Genomic DNA, 19,631 nt, shown 5'->3' on the forward strand with positions numbered 1-19,631 from the left:
CGAAAGAGTGTAGGAAGGTGGTCCGCGAGATAGGGACCACCACGGGTCTTTTCTGCCTCACCTCTATTGACCCAGGACTGTGCATTCCAGCATTCACTTGCAGTCTGGGGTAGGAGCCAAACATCTCTGAATGTGTTGCTGTCATTGCGCTTCCATGGATGCTTAAGTGTATATGGAACTCCCCCCCCCCCCAAACAGTGACAGGTGGGGCGAGGCATCAGTAAGGAATCCCATTCCCCGTTCATTCTCAACGCTAGGCTACAAGAATGCACAATCTGAAACTCTGACTGGACATCGTGCTGGCATTGGAAGGGAATGACAGCTCCACAGTCTCCACCGTTACCCGCCCGGGCTGCATGCCTTCTCCGGCATTGCCCACTTCTCGTACTGGCAGTAACGCCAATGACTGTGCACCAAGAGGCAATGCAGAGAAACCAAACTGAGACCGCCGCCTGTCCTTTGCAGTAGCACGGCTGCAGTTCGCGTATGCCCGCGGTCCACTTTCTATATGAGCCATGAATGACATTACACTGGACTCCCCACTTCTCTTCGGCTATGTGACTACGGTGTCAGCAAGGTCCAGAACAGCAAGTGGGAATGACCTCTGGCCTCGCCTCCTCTATGAAGTCTTGGCCATGTTTGGTAGTAACCAGGCTACAATACAACAAAAGCGCTAGGGGACCACTCCGGTGGTGATAGTGCGTGGTACAAATATCCTTTAACATTAACAATTATTTGATTGTGAGGTGTATCTCTGCACATGAAAAATTGCACATGAGAACCCAGCCACCCATTCTAAGAGGTTTGCCCGACTCTTTGGCTTGGCACTCCTTCGGCAACAGTTTCACTTAAAGACCCTGGTTTAGGTTTAGAGCATGTACTATGGCAGTGAGTGGTAAATGCCTATCCTAGACCTGCATAAACGGCAATGCAGCTGGCTTTGCCAATGCCCGTTGTGATTGCTTCATTACAAGGAGATTTAGGAACCCTCTTAAGCCAGAATGCCATCTGCCTATTTCAAAAGCAGGCTTCATTGCCAAACAATGTTAACAGCGGCTGAGGCTCCGCATCAGTGGCCTTCATCACTCGCAAGGGATTGCCTTTTGACTGAATGGTCAGCGGGGCTTTCGTCCTCTAAGGAGGTGAGCGCCCCCTGTTCTGTTGCGGGAGATGCTTCCTGAGCTGAAAGATAGAAGCGAACCTGCAGCACTGTCTGGAGATCTAGTTTCTAGTAGGCTGCTTTTGACACCCTAGAGCATCGGTCTGCAACCTTTGCCTGTCCAGAGGGTTTATGACTACAACTCCCAACAACCCTAGCCACTAGAGTCGGTGGTGATGGGCCATGGGAATTGTAGCTCAAGACACCTGGAAAGCCGCAGGTTGCAGACCCATTCCTTCCACCACCTGAAGCATATTATGAGAATGAAAGAACGAGCCTTGGCATGGCCTGCTGGGTAATGTTATCTCACCTGCTCATTGTAGGACTACTGGAGTGCCACAGGGCTCCTCGTGCTCTGCTTTTGAATATCTATATGCTCCCATGGGCACTGGTGATGGAGCACTTTGGTCTGCTATGCCAAGGCTATGCAGGTGGCACACGCATTCTAATTGATCGATTGATTTGGCATTTATAATACTCCAATACACACGTGTTTCTAGGCGCAACAAGACAAGGGAGGGATGGGAAACCGGGGACAAGACAAGAAACACGATCCTACTAGGCCTTGCACGTGCGTCAAAGAGAAATGCAGGGGAGAGGGTGCAGGGCGGAAGTGCATAGGGGCTCTGAGTTAAGTGCGAGGGAGGGCAGGGCCTACAGGGTGCGGTCCCAGCCAGGAAGTGCGAGATAGGCCAGATGCCAGTGCAGGAGGACTGGCAGGGAGGGGCCTGGTGCCCTAAAGGACTCTGAGGGCAACCAAGTCGGCAGAGCAGGAGGGTAGATTAGCAGGACAGAGGGAGCGAGGAAGAAGAGGAAAAAAGGTAACGTCTTGAGAAGCGTGTTAAGGGACATAGAGGCAGCAAATGCATGCCCGAAAAGTGGCGAGGAGCGCTGCATGCAGGATACCTGTGTACGCCTTAATGGGGACAATGTCGGGGTCCTGTTACTGGGCCGCCCGTCAGAAGAGCCACTGCCTTCTCATTCACTACATCACCTTGGCAAGACCCCAGGCGCTGTGGTCACCAGACGACTTTTGCGCCTCAAGTCGTGCCCGGTACGAAAACCGTTCCCTTTCGCTTATTTAATATGAGAAGGATTTCTCGTAAGTATTGGCCACTCTTTCGTCTTGGTAGAAAACTACTCGCCAAGTTATAAGGGGCTTAAAACTGAGCCTATTTTTCCATGAAAAAATTGGAACGCATTTCAGCTGCCTTTGCACCATGAGGCTGGCTTGCGATGGGGAAACAAATCCAAGCTTTGCTTCACATTTGGAACATAATTAATGGATCAGCACATGTTCAATTGTGAAAGGTTGAACTTCACAACCAAAATCACAAATAAAAGAAAAAAATGGATCAGCACTACAATATTCAATTGACTGGTACCTATGCAGGTGCACCTTGTGCTGTAGCGGAGAAGTAAAGTTAAAAGAATATAGGTTTCATATGAGGCAAGACACAAAGTAAAAGGTAGCTTGTTGTGGAGTAGCCACCCTATTTCACTAGGACGGAACACGTAACTAGTCTTTGTCTTACCTGATGGATAATTAAGGATTCGCACTGTATCCATTCTTTTTTCTTGACACTGTTGTTCTGTACAAGTGTTGATTTTATGTGTATGTTAGTTATGTCTGTTATGCTGTCCATTTAGCGCCCTGAAACTGGTTTGGTTTACTGGGACAAGATTACACTTAATAAAACATTTCTACTACCACTACTGCAAGTTTTCCTGACTGCCACGAAATTAGCTTTTGTAGATCTTGCGGATGGAGCATAAAAGGTTTTCAGTCGACAGGACAGGGTCGTTAGATGAAGGAGTCCCACTCCCACAAGACAAGCTTACAAAAAGGAACTGCAGCTAGGGTGCAAGACAAGCGGGAATCTGCACTTGACCTTCTACTGGCCATGCCTGGAGGTTGGGACCAGCGGAGTGCCTCCAGGACCGAGACCAGCTTGGCGCTCAGGGGTATCAGTGTCAGCGGGGTACTATATACTCCAGTATGTCAAGGTCCTACACGGCTGCAAAGAGTCCCAGCAATGTGAACCGTCCACGGATTTTGTGGCTTCTGCGGATGCTGCCTGGTAGGATGTCGCTGCTACTGTTCAAGGATGGTCAACGTGGTGGATGCTATTAGTGTTGCTGCTGCTACAAGATGGCCGGGCTGTTCCACTGTCCCTTCTCGTCGCATCCTCCAGTCCTCCATGTTTGCTGCCATTTACCTCGCAGTGGTTCTTCTTCCAGGCTCTAGCAAGACCAGGGTTTTTTGAGGATACCTTCTCACTCTTTCCCCCATTGGTGGCCATTTTCCTGTGGCATCCTATTCATCTCTGCTATTAATCCGAACCGGCAGGGCCACTTCAGGACAGGGTCATCTCCATCTAGATACTGAAAACAACTTCCTCCATAAGTGTTTTCATGTAAGGCAGGGATTAACACAACCAATGCAGGGGCCATGACGGTGTCTTCGGCCAGTTGAAAAGCCCGCTGGACACCAGGGCAGAGTCACGTTGGCTCTCCTTTTCCGAGGATATCAAAGCAAGCTATCCAAGCCAAATACCTACACTAAGTCAGCTTGGGTAGAGGCGCCTCAGGTTCCAGCAGAAGAGCCTTCAGCCGATTGATGAAAGATTCATCAGAACTCATATTATGGGCGCTGTGCTTAATTACCTCTCACACCCCAGCCCTGGCTGGCAGGGAATCGGAGAAGTCGGGAATTAGGCAGTGCTTGATGTCTTCAGCTTTATTAGGAAGGGATAGGCAAGGGCAGCAGGCCAGGGGCGACCAGTTTACAGCGTTTATTGAGATTGAGTTTGACAGCCAGTGGTCAAAGTGTACGAAAAGAAGTAGTGGAACTATGCCCCCTGCTTGCCTTCCCTGCTCCCCACAAATTCCATCGCCAAGCCCCCTCCCACTCGCAAAACAAACACCTGAACCAATCTACCTGCTGTGTAAGGGAATGTTCAGTGCAATACACTGAAGTGCAAGTTTCAACTTCTTCCTGCACTTTTATTTTAAAGCGAAACCATTCCGGAACAGTTAATTTCTAAAATAAAAGTATAGGAATGGTAAAATGTAATAAAAGAAAAGTAGTAGAACACCGCTCCCAAGTGCTCCCGCCCACTTCGCCCACAGTCAGCAGATCAAGCTCTAGTCATCTTCGTTTTCGGTTTGTGTCTTCCTTGCGTGTGTGAGCTGGGAGTTTTGCATTTACATAGCACTGTCAGACGAACCGAATCCCTGCGACAAGCAACACTGATCTACTCAAATACATTCCCGTCCTTTCACCTGCCCCCTTCTCCCATTGTGCCCATCCCCCGTGCCCTTCATGCAATCAAAGTCATACTAGCTTGAACGTGAAATAAATGCCACAGAAAACTTAATTTTTGGTAGGAGTTAACTTAAAGGTGATCCGTAACAACGTCACACCCTTGGGATCTGCGTTGGTCTGGAGTTTTCAGTGCACCCAACATGCAGGATAACTTATTCTTAACAGAGGGGCAGAGGCTCCCCAATCTATTAACTTCTAACCTTCTTTCCCAACACGTTTACATCACTTTAAAAAAAAAATACTTTACTTTTTACACTTGTCTAATTCCCAAATTACTTTACTTGGTCACACTAACCGTTACTTTACTTCTTCAAACTTTACTTCTACTTTTACTTTGCTTCGTCACAATTTATTTCTAAGTCATTTCACTAACCTTTACTTTACTTCTTCACACTTTACTTCTACTTTTACTTTGCTTCGTCACAATTTATTTCGAAGTCATTTTTCTTTTTCATACTTTACAGCCCAATCAACTACAAATGCAGCGTTTTTGGACTTGAAGGACATACAAACCCCCCATTGCCACCCCAATATTTCCAAGGCCTCTAGCCTGAGCAGTGAAAGAAAGCTTGTGACTGTCCAGTACCCTTGAGGTTCCTGCCAGTACTTTTCGTGAGCAAGTACTCTTGCCCACAAAGTGTGCCGTGGCCCGTGCAATGCCTTTAAATCAGCTGCCGGACTCCCCCATCTGGTATGAGCCCCCGGCCATATGGGACATCAGTTCAGGACAAACTACACTCTTGTCCTCAAACAAATTCCTCCCATAGTATGTGGGGAGGGCCAATACGGCCTCAGTTCTGATAGATGTTGCTCGCTTCTTGGCCTTGTGGCTAAGATCAAGTGTAGTATCTGTTCTTTTCAGAATTGATATTATAGGCACTGGTGATCATTCTGGTGCATAAGTGGATTTATGCTGAAAAAGTGTATATTTTTCTAATACTTTCCCAGATTCCACGCATGTACTCTGCTTTTTAAGACTGGGCCCCATGCTTTGTTGCTTGCAAGCCATAACACACTTTCAAATGGATTGTGTCCTTCCACGAATTCCTCATCTTTTGATATATCAATATTCAGCTTTAGCTGCCTTGGAAAACATTTTCAGCTGGGGGTGCTGCACATCGATGCAGGTCGACTCAATGTCCATCGAGGGCCTCCGTCCCGATGTCGACGTCACCACTGGTACATACAGCACATGCAACGACCATTAGCTTCAGTTCCGGTTTTCTGCAAGAGCTATTGCTTCAGAAGAGCAGCACGCTCCTTCGAGAAACCTATCGAGTGAATAATGGCATCTTCGTCAGCATCATCAACTCCAAAATCGGGGTTTAAAAAACGCCATCACTGCGGGGCCAAGATGTCCCTTACAGACCTCCATCGGATGGGTCTGTGGTGTTTGGGATTCGATCAGAGTGTGGATCCTGCCTTTCAATGACCGTGAAAGCGCCTAAAGAACGTAAAGGGAAGTTAACTGCAGGTAAGTCACATAAATCCCCTTCAACGATTCCGTTGAAAAAGTGATCCATCGACAAGTCGAGGGGTGACTCTCCTCCTTGGAAGAAGACTAAAAGGGCGTTCTCGATCCAGGAGTGGGTCTCACCACTCGTCTTCATGACGAATGAAGAAACGGCATCACAGGTCGCTGTCCTCTTCGAGTTCCACCCCTAAACGGGTAACCTGCCAGACGAAATCAGCTTCACCGGCTGAATGGGAGAGATTCAGTCACAAAATGCTTCAAGTCTTCGAAAATGTGGCCCCAACTCCCCCGTAGCAGAAGAGTAGGTGCCATGCCCCTGTCGAGGGAAAACCCAACAAAGAAAAGGCAATGAACAAATCCTGTGTGCCCTTGAGCATGGGGGTCCATGAGAAAACTCCTTGAGAACCTTCGAACGTCCTTTAAAGTTGAGAAACTACCCCCTTCAATGGCAAAATCTTCTACACCTTCGACAATGAAGGGTTCAACGCACATACCGGCTAAAGATTTGATCAAATTTCGGAGTGCCCAGCATCTTCTGACCTTTAACTTTTTGAGGTTGCCCAGCCTCGTGGCATCCTGCATTTTCCTGGTGCCACAGGCTCACCTGAGAATGAGATCCCTCCAATGGCCTCTCAGGACACACTGGACTCAATTCTCGGGCAGGATGACAGACTTCCTTCAGGTTCCAAACAGGAATGCACAGGATCTCCTGTGGAGGGCCTGCAAGAACAATATTCTGAAGGGAAAACCTTTTTGGCAACCATGGCTGAAGATAGCAGTAGTTATGAATGCCTCGCTCATGGGGTGGGGAGGCAACGCTAACGATCTGACAGTCAGTGTTCGTTGGTCTCCTTTGGAGTCCAAACTACACATCAATCTTTTGGAGCTGAGGGCGATCAGACTAGTGTTGAAGGACTTTCTGCCCTCTGTACAACACAGTGGCCATGTGCTACCTCAACAAGAGAGGAGGCGTAGGATCACTTCCACTGTGCAGAGAGGCGATGCAGCTCTGGTTCTGGGCAATTCAAGAGGGAATCTCCCAGCAGGTCACCTAGCCGGAGAGGTGAACATGACGGCGGACGCTCTGAACATGCAGAGCACAGTCTTCCACGAGTGGAAACTAGCTCAATAAGTCCTTCAAGAGATCTTCACTCTTTGGGGAACCCCTCAAGTAGATCTGTTTGCGGCCAGTTTCAACCGGAAGTACGAACTATTCTACTCCAAGGAATTTCCCCGAAGAGGAGAAATAGGGGATGCAATCGTAGTGGACTGGGATTTACCACTACTGTACGTGTTCCCTCCAGTCCCCATCATTCCTCAAGTCATCAGGAGGTTGAGAAAGTTTGGGAAATCCATGATCCTAATTGCACCGGATTGGGCCAGGAGGACGTGGTACCCAGACCTTCTGGACATGTCCATCTGCCCTCCAATACGTCTTCCGCAAAGAGGATCTTCTCACGTGGGAGGAAGGTCAGATTCTCCATCCAGAGGTCAAGACACTCAACCTTCATGCATGGTTTCTGAGAGGTTGAGATATAAGGATTGGGACTTTCCAGATGATATTATGAAAGTTTTGCTTTCGGCCAGAAGGCCAGCAACAAAATCCTTATACCGCTGCCATTGGAACAAGTTCTGCAGCTGGTGCAGGGGCAAGAATGTGTACCCTTTTCTGTGCAGTACACCTATGGTGTTCTCGTTATATCTGGCTATTCTAGGGCTCCAGGTTGCCGCAATTAAGGGATATCTGGCAGCGCTGTCAATTTGTAAGCACTCATCTGAAGAAGATCTCTTCAAAATGCCACTCGGTCCGATTTCAGGTTCCAGTTTGGGATCTTAATTTGGTTCTGAAATGTCTCATGTGTACTCCCTTTGAACCACTTCATTCTTGTGCTTTAAGGTTGTTAGCCTACAAAAGCATTATTTTAGTTGCTCTTACATCAGCCCGTAGGGTGAGTGAACTTCAAGCCTTGTCTTGCAAGCATCCTTATACAATTTTCTTTAAGGACATTTTTATCAAAAATGGTGTCTAATTTTCATTTAAAACAGAAAATTGCACTACCTTCTTTTTATCAACCTTCTCCTCCTGGAAAGGAGGAAGAGAGATTGCACAGGCTTCACAGAAGGCAAGCACTTAGCTTTTATATTTCTAGAATATCGAAATTGTAACAGAATGTTCAACTGTTCATTGGTTATACAGGCCATAAATTGGGGATGGCAGTGACAAAACAGACCCTGTCTAGGTGGATTATTTTAGGCATTTCTGAGTGTTATAGACTAGCTGGAAAATATTCTCCTGAGGGTCGGAGGGCTCAATAGACCAGGGACATGGCTACATCCTCTGCTTTACAGGAGGAGTCCCAATTCAAGATATTTGTGCGGCGGCCACATGCTCCTCCGTTCATACTTTTACAAAGCATTATTGTCTGGACTATTCCTCAGGTCAGGAAGGAAGATTTGGGAAGGCAATGTTACATTCTGTTCATACCAGCCCATAAGGAACTCCTACATTCTTACTCCCTACTCTTTGGGAGTATATCAAGATGAGGAATACGTGGGATGACGCAATCCATTTGAAGAAAAAGTTACTTACCCCCTGGTAACATTCTTGCGATTGGATGTTCCACCCATGTTTTCCTCATCGCCTCTCCCAACCTATCCCGCAGTAGAATTTCCAAGTTACACTTTACGTTCTTTTGGGGTAGGCTACTGTCTTACACAAGGCAACACCATAAAGTATTGAGGGAACGCATCAAAACGAAACTGAAGCCAATAGTCGCTGCAATCACTATATGTACCAGTGGTGACATCAACATCGGTCCTCGAGGGACACAGCGTCTACTGGCATAGATATGCAGCGCCCCCTGCAGAAATGTTATTCGGAGACAGCTAAAGCTGAATATGGATATATCAAAAGATGAGGAATACGAGGGAGGAACATCAAATCGAAAAAAACGTCACCAGGTCTTCTAAAGCCCGTCAGGAAAGAGTATGTCTGAGACCAAGTTGCAGAGGTGACCCAGAGAGGAGAGTGAGACCGTGATGGCAGCAGCAGCGAGGGCAGATCTCTGGTCCAGGAAGTGCAGATTGAGGAGGGCACGTAACCGGCTGGCAGAGACGAACGGAAAGGAGCAGAGGGAAAGGAAAAGAGATGAAGGCCAAGGGGAAGAAATGCACAAGAAAGAGGAAGAAGAGAGGAAGGCTGACAAGATGGCATCACTACAGCCATGCCGGCCCCAGAGGGCACAGAAATGGAAGAGCAGGCAAGAACAACACCATCAGCGAAGAAAAGACGTACCCTGAACGACTACTACATCAGTAAGAACAAGGAAAGGGGTGGGCCCTTGTGTTGAATACTTCCAGCGCTACGCCCTGAGATGGGGTGAGTTGGTTAGTTAGCAGCAAGGTCACAGATTGGTGGAGGTGGTGCCCTCACCTCCTTTAGTAATGAGTAGTAGGCAGAGTCCTGGATACCTTGGCTTTTATAGAAAAGATGAATATCCACACGATTGTTTGTGTGAAAACAAATTGGTTTTTCCTTGGGGTAAAGAAGACAGTCTTGTGTGGTCAGCCGACACGTGTTTTGACCTCTAGAGTCCTTTTCAAGGCAATTGTATTCAGTTGATGCCCATTTAGGGTCATGGGCTGGTCAGTTCTTGGATAGGCCGTGGTAAAGAGGTTGTCTGCCCTGTATAGGTTTGTGCTGGGTTATCGTCTTGGTTAGACTGGTGATTCAAATTTCATCTGTGCACAAATTAAACACTGCCTTCTCCATACTCCCCACACATGGCAGCCCTCTTGGGTGCTGTGCAATGTCGCAGTATGTATCAAAAGAGTAAGCTTAAACTCTGTACCATATGGGTTTGGCTACAGGTCCTGATGGCTCCAAGCAGTTCAAACAGCATATAGAGGACAGAGCAGGGTTTACATTTACATTCCCTACATGATGTGGGCTTTAACACCTGGGTGGCTTAAAAACACATTGAAAGATGAAAGCCAGTTCGGTATGGTAACACCTGCAGATGGAAGAAAAAACGTATTTCTTTAAACCTACTTGGATCTTTCTGCGAGAAAGAAGACGTTGTCTGTCTATTTTCATGAGCTGCCAATTTGAGAGCATGGTTTTTATGCTTTTGGATGGTGCGACTACTTCTTCTGCTATGGTGGAGGACTCTGGCAACGCACGTTACACACGGACCATGTAGGTAGCACTGGGAACATTAATCAATTGAGCTTTTTTACTGGCACGCATGGAAGGGCCGGCTGAGAGCTCGTGGGGGCTCATTCCAAAACGGTTGGGGGCCCCCTTGCCTACAGCCAGTGGTGGAAATGGAAAAAAAATGGTGGGGGATCCCACAAGAAACGGGGTGGAGTTTTAGGGGGCGTGAATGAGAAGGCGGGGTTTAGGGGGGCGAAGCTGGCAGTTGACCTCAGATCAAAGGAAATGTCCAAAATAATAGTTTAAAACGGCGCATTTTCTTTCATGCCGCTTCTTTTCCAAACTATATATCAATTACACTTTAAACCACTTCCATGGCACTGGTTGGTGAGTTACTTCACTGTGTGGATAATAGTTTTGACCGGTGTTGCTGAGTAAATATTCTTTAAAATGCACAAAACTCCCCCTTGGGCACTATTCAAACAGGGCGATTTCTGTTCGCCATAAGCAACTGGCTGCAACGTGTGTGATAGTTACAATGATAATAGGGCTATTTATTTATTAATGAAATGTTTGTCGGATACATGTATATTTATTTATTAATGCAATGTTTGTCGGATACAGGTATCCTGAGAAAAAAAATCTGAATCACTGGCTTCCTCCTGCTCCTTCCTTCTGTGACTTATTATATAGTCCAATCCGAGAGCTCGTGCCCAGGAGGTTGACAACTCTTTAAACTCCTCTGTCTTCCTTAAGAATCCTTTCTCTTATAACCCCTGCAATGTATCGAGGGGGTACTTGCTTATCATCACCTCTTTTTGGTTTATTAAGAAAATGGATATGCAGATGTATTGGCGACGCACTGCGTTTCAGCCTCTTAGGACGAGATAGGCCTCATCCATGCAAAGGTCTTCTCATTAATTATACCAGGCCTTCATCAGGACAGAGAGTTGATTCATTATGATGATCTTAAGTCTTCTAACCCCACAATTCACAATCTAAAATTATAAAATAAAGGCAAGGAGTGTAAGATTGGTCTGTTCACTCTTATTTAATAGAGACTATGGGTACTGCTTCGGATAGTTGTCCACTAACCTTATTCAGTGAGCAGGACAGGGACAGCTGACCAAATAAGCGTCATCATTTCGCATTCTGTACCAATTCCTGTAAGGGTAAATCCCAGGATAGTGCGTTTTAGTTGTTGCACCCCGCATTTCGTATAACAAAGATGTGTGCACAGTATACATGAACATCACATCTATCACTTTTGAACAAAACGTAGGTGTAGATTCCTACCTCAGAAGGTAGTTCACATGTATCAATTAACATGTTGAATAAAGAAGGAATCACTGCACAAATGACGTCACCAGAGGAAGTTACAGTTTGCTCGCGGGTGCTTTTTTTTCTTTTGTTTTCCCCAGCGCTCACTCTGGCCGGGTCCCAAGATCCGGCTCCACATCTAGTGCCGGATCTCGGATCTAGCGAGAGCTTCCCCAATCGCCACTGCTGGCTACAGCTGGATAAGGAAGATGTACTTGAATGTAAACGTATGATTGAGGTTGCGTGGCATGAATCCCACTGTGCCAAACACAAGCACTGGCCCAGATCAAAGACATGCATATGCACTTAGGTACGATGTCCATTCCCTGTCTTTAATTTGAGAAGACGGATGCTTCCTTGCAGCGGCGTAGGAGACACAAAAAATCCGGGGGGGGACAAGGGACACCTTGGGGACTTTGCTTTTTTTATTTATTTATTGTGTTTTAGTCAAAGAACTCGACTTTTCCCAAAATTTAAATTAAAATATCAGTATGTATTAAATTACAAGTATCATCACTGTATAAAACAAGAGAAAAGAAGAAAAGAAAACAGAATAAAATTAAAGGATGCAGCAGCAAATAACATGTCTTTATATGTTGCATTCCTGGATTTGTCATCTGACTATGAGCTCATGGTAAGAGAGAGGAAATAACAATGACTTCCAGTGGGCCACAGGTAGGACGCCAGCTCGTTAAGAGGCAGATCACCTGTAAGTGGACTCCTGCCAAATAAAGGCATTGAAGCCAACTGCAAGTTGCTATTTTTTTTTTGTGTGGGGCAAGGAAACGTGTGTCTCTCTTGGAATGGAAGGATGGGGGTTTCAAAGAAAGAGGAAATCTTGCTTGTACCTCTGAGTAAGCCCTGTTATTGGAGTAGAGGGACCAGGTGTGTGGTGTTGCTGCCTTGACTGTCCTCCGGGGTAAGGGTGAAGGGGGGCGGTTTACAGCAAACAAGGAGGATGAGCAATCGCAAGCCCACCCCTTATAAGCACTATCCAGGTCCACGGCCGATACCTAGTAGGTGGAGTGTATGTGGACCCAGGAGGGTGGCCAGAGGGGCAGCCCGCTTTGTGGGCTGCCCCTCTAGCGCCCCTGTGAGGGCCGGGCCAGCCTCTCACGATGAGTCTGTCCCTCTTATTCCATCTCATGCTAGGTTTAGAGCCGAGCCTTTCTTTGCCTTTGTTATTCTGAATGCAGAGCTGGACTCTGTTCCTTTCTCATTTAACATTTGCTGCAAAGCCTGATCTATTTGATTCTCTCATATGTTACTAGGACGGCAGAGCATGGGTCCTCTGCCCTGTTACACTATTCAAAGAGCCCCTCTGGCCTTTCTTTGCCTCTCTGCTTGCTTGCTTAATACATACCTCCTTGCTTGAACACTCAACATATTCTCCCTAACACAGCAATGGCAGCTGCAGTCTGCCTTAACTTCTGTTTGTTCTGTGTCTTGAATTGGCCTCTTATTTCCGCTTTACTGTCTGCCGGGAAAGGCATTTGCCAGTCACTGCCATAATGGTTCTACCTGGCCATAAGAGGGCAACAGCTAGCCAATATTGGAAGAACATGGGCATATTATGCCAGAGGCTGGCAACTCCCTTCCGAATGCCTACACAAGAGACACAACTCTTGCCTTTGTTTCTAACAGTAATTCAGTGGATGAAGAAACGTGAGAACACACATATTACTTATAAATGAAGGGGATGTTGTCACACTTGGTTAAGACATTTTGATCATGCCAGGAGCTAATTTCAAGCTGCAATTAAGCTATTACCTTTTAGACTTCTGGCTTTAAATAATGTTAGTATCATCTGGAAGGCACAGAGGTTGCTCAACAGGGTTCCTGGAGCACGAGGGGTACCCTACCCGTGGTCCTGGATGATTGGGGGGCATTCTTGTCCTGGTTTGGAGCCTGGCCCTTACAGCCATGATGGGGGAGGGGCCTATTACTTTTGGTCATACGTACCCTTTGAGGGTGGGCAGAAATTGCCTCCTGCTTTAGTCCACTACCAGCTCTCACACATACCTATCAGGTGGCATGTAATTCACTGCTACTAATGTTATCAGCCTCGGAAGTCTGGAATCCTTTGCCACATCAACTAGGGTACAGTCTTGCCACCTGAGACTTACCCATGCCTGAGTCGGCATATGTCGCCCTGTGGGGAAGACACACACAGAAAGAGCAGGGCACGGTGCCCTTGTGGGTTTTTCACACTTCTTCCTCTGGGTGGGCACAATTCACTCCGCAAAGAAAGTGGCACATTCTGGGCAACATTCTCCCACTTTGACAGTGTCACCAAAAGAGCTACATTGGCCATTTGAAATACCTCTGTTGACTTATTATTGCGCAATCCACACTGATGGGTTTAAGCACCTGTTTAATGTGAGATGGCAATTAAGGGCATTTGCCAACGCACTCAAGAAGCACAGGACACCCTCTTACCAGCGACATGCCATGCTCACTCATTCTGATCAAGAATTGCCATTTATCCGGGGTCATGTTAAATGTATTTATTTATTTATTACATGTGTAGCATCACGCAAAACCCACAAGCATCAAGGCGCAAAGTAAACTGCATGGAGAGGACCACTTCCATTGGCGCAAGTTTTTACTTTTCCGCCACAAAATGGAAGATTTTAATGTAAAAGGCAGGTTAAATCACATTGCGTTTCCACTCTGGAAGAGTGTAAATACCTCACACAATTAGTGATTGCTGGCGGAATTGACAATGGCTTCCTCTGGACCCTGCCCGCTTTTACAAGGTTTAATTTCCAAGGGGATCCCAGAGGAATCCCTTTCCTTATTTCCAGCATGAGAATCCATGTTGGCATTAAGACCGCATTTGTCTGGTGGAGCAGGAAATGCAGGGGGTCCTGGTGTGTCCACTCGGCTCCCGAACTCCACCCAGAAAATGCACGAAAATCTGGCCCATTAGAAAAAGCGACAGTAATGGTGTTTTCCACCACTTTTTCAGAAACCAATTGACCTGGAAAATGCTGTGTTGCATCGGAAGCTGAATGCATTCACTCCGCATATTATCCCACCGGAAGATTAAGCCAGGTGCTGAACACAGGTGTTACATATTCCTGTGCACAATCTGCATTTGGAGCATTAACTCGCTGAGCTACCTTACAAATTATATCTCTTCTGGGGCTTTACTGTCTTAACCCCTTAACTACCATGGGTATTTCTGCCAAGGCCTTTTTTGGTGATTTCGGTATGTTGCCATTCAACGTCTTGTAACTTTTTTGTTACATAAGATATCTTGCCCAAATTTAGCCCCTTTTTTCCCCAAATGTAGGCGGTCGTAACGTTTCGGACTTTGCTGGGGATTGTGGGTAATAAATTCTGGGGCGATTCGGGCAAGTCAGACCTCTGTGGATTTCCACGAGTGTCCTCTTTTCGGAAATGCAGGAGGTTCCCTCTTTTCCTTGGTGGCTTCGACACCATAGGCCCAAATCTATATGTTGTCCACATGAGCAAAATCTGCTCTGCCGAAAGGCTTGGGGTTACCAGTGGGTTAGCCTTATCCCTTTGTGCCGAGGTAGGTGCACCCACACATCTGAGGTATCGTTTTCATTGGGACATGTGTTGTTGGCGGCGTGTTTCGGTGGTGTCCAGAATTAAATGTCTAAAAATTGTGTATTTTTCCACCAAATTTCAGAGACATTTCCCTCTGCCCACCCACCAAAACACGCCGCCAACAACAGATGTCCTACCTTCCCGCGTTCCCACAGGTGTCCCGACAAAAACGGTACCTCATATGTGTGGGTGCACCTACCTGGGCGCAAAGGGAAAAGGCTAACCCACTGATAACCTCAATCTTGCAATCTGCCCCCAGGGTGGGCTACATAAGGTGCCCCCATCCACTTAGGTTGGGGGGAGAGGGCCACCACCCCTTTCAAACACGAAAAATCCTGGTGGTCTAGTGGGTTCCCCCGGTCCCTCCGCCCCCACCCAAAACAAGTTATAATATATTTTTGTTTATCGCCTTCCTTAGGGGCAGATGGGCACATGTGTGTGGTCATCTGCCCCCAGGAGGGGCAAAATGTACTCCCCCAGGCTTGGGGGGGGGGGGGTGGCTCTGCCAATATTTGCAGTGGCCTCTCCCCCCCACCCTAAATGGATGGGGGGCATCTCATGTACCACTTCCTAGGAGCAGAAATCGTCCCCCAAGGAAAGCTACATAAGGTGCCCCCCCATCCACTTAGGTTGGGGGGAGAGGGCCCCCTTTCAAACACAAAAAAATCCTGGTGGTCTAGTGGGCCCCACCAGGCCTCCCACCCCAAACATGTGTGTGGCCATCTGCCCCTGGGGGGGCAACACGTACTGCCCCAATCTTGGGGGGTTGGCTCTGCCAATATTTGCAGTGGCCTCTCCCCCCACCCTAAATGGATGGGGGGCATCTCATGTACCACTTCCTAGGGGCAGACATCTGCCCCAAGGAAGGGCTACATAAGGTGCCCCCATCCACTTAGGGTGGGGGGAGAGGGCCACCCCTCCTTTCAAACCCCACCCCCGCACCCACCCCCACCCAAAACTATGTTTTAAAAGATATATATATATTTATTTTTGTTTACCCCCTTCCCTGGAGGCAGATGATCACCCATCTGCCCCCAGGGTATTGCCCCCATGCTTTGGGGGTCAGGGGGAGAGGGCAGCAGCCCCTCCCCCACTTCAAAAACAGATCCCTGCATGACACACCAAACATATTCTGGGGGGGATAAATGACATTATACCCCCCCACTTACAATTGTGGGCGGGATTTGTCCACCCTGCCCCCCCCCAATGTCCTACGCCCATGCTTCCTTGGGGTACATGTGCATCAGCTGCGTCCCACAGTGCCCTTCATTCTGTGGCACAATGCTAGAGAAAGCAATGGAGGGAGAGGGGGAGTAGCCGAAGATTATCATGGGGGCAGCTGCATTGGCATCTGCACAGCAAAACAAAGGAAGGGCATCGGCGCACGGACGTGCTAAGAGGTCACTTAAGATAATACGCTTTCTTTGTCAGAGTCACCCCTCTAGCAGGTGTGGTGGCCCATTATGTGGGATGTGTGGATAGTATGTCTCTACAGCAAGCAATTTAACATTGAGCTGCCTTGAAACCCAACACTGACCCGCAGTGACCTTTTTCGATTCGATCCCTTTTTATTTGTGATGGTTTTATATTTGTGTAGCTTTTACTGACTAATTATACGTAGACAGTTTTTTTTTTTTATAAATCATGCATCTCTTATTTCATGGCAGGCATGTTAGAGCGCGTTATTATTTACGCGGGTGACATCGCTCAGAAAGGTCGCTTAGTTACTTGTGCTTTAGACGATGCCCCGCCTCAAATAGTGTTTCATGGCGCGTTGGGGATGCCACTGCGCCCCTCTATTTCTCGTCCCATTGAAAGCACCGAATGTGCAACAGAAACATGGCAGTGGGCGCACGTGCAGATTACCACACTTATCAAGATACCACCCACGGCTTCCCGCCGGGGATCATAGAGAGCGTGGATTGGCGGTGACTGGCTGCCGCTTGTTTTTCTGGTTTTTCGATGCGTTCTATTTTGGGCTCATCACAAGCGTGGCTTAAAACCCAAGCGCAGATCCCCGCCAACTTCAAAATACCAAAGGTCGCCTGCACTGGAGGGAGGTGGGGCATTTTAATGCCCAAATAGCTTTCGCATTACTGTCGATGTCAAGGGATGCCAGGAGTTTATGCCAGCACTGCTTTGCGTTCTGGGAATTGTATTTTATCGTTTCTCATTTTGAGCATCAATGTCTCTGCACGCACAGTGCTGTTCGCTAAAAGTAAAAGTGTGCGTCACACGTTCAGGGACGTCATTTCTCCAAAATGCCAGGGGTAGGGGAAGTGACATCACACGACTCTTGATCTCCCATGACATCACAGTAAGTGATGTCATTTGACCCCACCCTGGAGTGATATCACGGGAAACGATGGAACACGACCTTTCACCCCTTGACAAAACAGGAAGTGGCATCACATAGCATTGTTCCAAAGCACACTACGGAAAATATGGTTACGATATCACTATAATGTGATGTACATTTCATACAAGAATGGATCCCCATAAGTATCGCTAATATCAGCGTGTATAGGCCCAGATTACCAAATCACTGTGAATGCCGCTGACGTCCAAGGCCAAATGATAATGAGGTGCTATTATATAGCTCTTACGCTGAAGCGCTTTATATAGAAGAAATATGCACCCAATATCAGGATGAAAGGCTGAGTTGAGGTGTTTAAGAACAGGCTAAATCAGTGACTCGCCCCCTGAAGTGTGCCTAAAATAAACCTTTAATCAGTCTAGTAATTATTGTATAGAATTCTAGAAAAACACATTTTTCGGTATTCCCATTCTTTCTTATTTCCGGTCACTGCTGAACTTGTTATATTGGTGGTACCTCTGTTCTTGGAAAATAAAAAAAAAATGTAAGAGGCTGAACAAGAAAGCCAGTCACCCCAGAAGCAAAGAGCCACATGGTGCTGGACACAGGCCAGGACTTTGCATTTAAAAAATAAAAAAAACGTTTATCAAATTTTCTTTTTCATTTTCGTTTAGGGGTAGCAAGGGAGACCTCAGAGGTCGCAGTTGAACCCCTAAATGACGGCCCTGCACACGTTGGCGATGGGGTTCCCCCTCATTTTCAACAAGCCATTTATCCCCATCAGATAGGTTTAGTAGCTGAATCTCAGTCCTTGAGCCAGTGTAGCGACCAGACAGCGAGCCCAGCTTCATGGGCTATGATACCCCCTTTACAGAGGGGAGCAGGGGAAATCCTGCACCTGGGAATCAAAATGCGGGATATTGGGGTCTGGAAACCCAATGATAGACGGCCCCTAAAATAAGAGGATGTCAAAAGTAAAATGCTACCCTGGTGGCCACACCAGTCCCTTGACGAAGCAGCCCGAGGGACACTGGCAACATTTAGAAAAATGTTTACACGTGTATAGGGGACCACCAACTTGCCCAACGAGATCGGAGCCCTCACGGGTTGCAGAGGTGTGCTGCATCTACCTACCCCCCTCCTCAAGACACACTCCCAATCTATGATCAAGTGTCTAAGTGGGCCATGCGCACCCCAACAGCCATAGGGGCAACATGGAGGAACTCTTGAGTTCTCCCAATGTACACACAATCCAGCATAATCTTCAAAAGGCACACAGGAGGAGGGTAAGTAAAACCAATCATCAGCATCAACAGATAGCAGGTGCTTTTCGGAATAGACTTATTGTCTTCTCCAATCTCTTTTTCCCTAACTGGGCACGCCAGGGGCTCAATGGCAAGGGCAACAGCAGGAGTGGAAAGTTGGCATTTATGCCTGGTGCCTGGTAAAGGGGAATTGGGGGGGGGGGGGGTTTGCATTGTGTTTGAATGTATGAGGAGCTTAACATATTAAAAAAGGTACAACAAATGAATAAAGTCTATGAGCAAATGTACCAGTTTAGGAGGAAAGATGATCTCGCAAATGAGAGCGGAACAAAGGATAGGAAGTATGAGAACAAAGGCATAGTGGAAGTGTTTTTCAATGTAGCAGGGCCAAAAGCGAGAAGGAGCACTAGAAAGGGCAGCAGCGACCGAGTCACAAGGAAAACGAGAGAATAGAAGACGGATCAAAGAGTTATAGAAGGGACCTAGGTGCAAAAGAGGGGGGCCAAAGAGCAAGCAGGAGCAGTAGAAATGGCGTGAGAAAATAAGAGATGATAGAGGAACTTAGAATCATGGAATAAAAGAAAATGGCTTAAAGACTGGACGTTAAGGTAGCATGGATCGCAGAGGATAAGGAGGTGGTGGGACACACCAAAGGAAGAGATGATCGAGGCAAGAGGACGGTATAGAGGGAGAAAAGAAGGGGACCCAGGACCAAGCTTTGGGTAAAAGTGAGTGAACCTGTCTGAGAAACAGTGAATGCGATTTAAACAAACTGACCACAGAGCCAGAGAACCCAAGAGAAGAGAGCCAAAGAGTGTTTGACAGTGCCCAAAGCTGCCGACAAGTCAAGAAGGATTAGATGTGGAGAATGCTTAGCATAGCGAGGAGACCGAAGAGAGAAAGTAGGGCAGTCTCAGTAGAGCGATGAGTACAACAGCCAGATTGGATACGAGGACGTAATTAATTATATGTAATGAGAGAAGAAACTTGAGAACAAATTACACATTCAAAAAGCTTAGAAAGGTTGGGAAGA

General features: G+C 47.2%; 1 protein-coding gene and 1 pseudogene across 2 annotated transcripts in view; one reads left to right on the top strand and one right to left on the bottom strand.

The window, feature by feature from the left end:
• The window catches only part of ZC3H3 (zinc finger CCCH-type containing 3), a 2,515,563-nt gene that overhangs the window by 2,162,617 nt on the left and 333,315 nt on the right, over positions 1–19,631 (bottom strand). The gene's annotated exons all lie outside the window — the stretch shown is intronic.
• Positions 5,298–5,475, top strand: LOC138499003 (U2 spliceosomal RNA; annotated as a pseudogene).

The sequence above is a fragment of the Ambystoma mexicanum genome, chromosome 5q, assembly GCF_040938575.1.
Source record: "Ambystoma mexicanum isolate Mex_15411 chromosome 5q, UKY_AmexF1_1, whole genome shotgun sequence".
NCBI classification, from domain to species: domain Eukaryota; kingdom Metazoa; phylum Chordata; class Amphibia; order Caudata; family Ambystomatidae; genus Ambystoma; species Ambystoma mexicanum.